The following is a 1465-nucleotide window of genomic DNA, read 5'->3' on the forward strand; positions in this document are numbered from 1 at the left end:
GGACAACAGCATTCCCTGCTGGGAGTTCCAAAGGCTATATTACGCAAAAGCCCTATTAAGCCATTTTACTTTCCCCCAGCATTTACAGTGAGAATAGAAAACTGCAGGTGAGCCACGCAAGATAAGGGCAGCTTTTGATTGAGTAAAAAGGGTTGTTCCTGAGGAGAGAAATGTCATTTCATAGAGAAGGAACAATTAAAAAATGGCACGGGTGCAGCATTTGTCTTCTTAACTTTTAAAAAAAAGTGGGGGCAGGTGCATTTCTAAACTCTGTATTTGCCCAATTTACATGGCTATTCTTACATCAACCCCACAGGGGCGTGATTTATTACAGCTTTACATTAAGTCTTGAGATCAGGCAGTGGCAGCTCTCCAGCTTCATTTATCTAACTCAAAATGATTTTTGTTTTGTCTAATCTAGGTCTTTACTTTCCCATCCAAACTTTAGAATTAGGTTGTCAAAGGAAAAACTGACATGTTAAAATGGAATACCATATAGTTCTGAATTGATTGAGATCTTTAATTTCTTTCTATAACATTTTGTTATTTTGGTGGTGCAAAACTTGAATGTATTCTGCTAAACTTATCCATAATTATCCCATGATTGACTGCTATGGAAAATGGTGTTTTGTTTTCCAGTTTCCAAGTATTTATAGCTAGTATATAGAAGCACACTTTATTTTTCTGTACTGCCCTGGCATCTTGTCACTTGCTACACTCATTTATTTGCCCTGTTATTGCTAGATGGTGTTGAGCCGATTCTGAGTCTAAGTGACCTTGTATACAGCAGAAAGAAACTCGGCCAGGTCCCGTACACCTGCTGGGAGTGAGTCCATTCTTGTAGGCCCTGTGTAAATCCATTTTCTTTTGGTCTTTTTCCCCCTTTTTTATTTTGCAGACCCTCTATTTTCTCAAGGGTGAGGTCCTTTTGTGAATATTGGTCCCTTCTGATAACAGGCCCAAAATACCTGAGGAGAGATCTTGCCATCCTCGCTTCTAAGGAGCATTCTGGCTGTACTTCTTCTAAGACGGTTTGTTTATCCTGGCAATTCATGACATTTTCAATGTTCTTCACCAACACCATAATTCCAAGGCCTCAATTCTTCTCTGGTCTTTGCCCTCTGTCTGACTTGCACACGCATAGCCGTCTACTGAAATGCCATGACTTGAATTAGGAACACCTCAGATCTCAGTGTCCTCTTTGCTCTTAACTCTAAAGTGTTTGCTTGTTTGTTTTGCAGTAAATTTCCCTGCAATATGTTATTTGACTTCTTGACTACTGCTTCCACAGATATTGATTGTGGATCCAAGTAAAATGAAATCGTTTATACCTTTGATCCTTTCTTTGGTTATCATGACGTCTTGTTTTCTCTAGATTGAGTTGTCAACCACATTGACATTTAACTTAATTTGATTTTCTCAAATAGCTCTGTTACAGAATTCTAGAGACTTCCATCGTGGCCAG

This window comes from Echinops telfairi, unplaced genomic scaffold, assembly GCF_000313985.2.
Source record: "Echinops telfairi isolate 266 unplaced genomic scaffold, ASM31398v2 ScPeMD7_1;HRSCAF=3_0, whole genome shotgun sequence".
NCBI classification, from domain to species: Eukaryota; Metazoa; Chordata; class Mammalia; order Afrosoricida; family Tenrecidae; genus Echinops; species Echinops telfairi.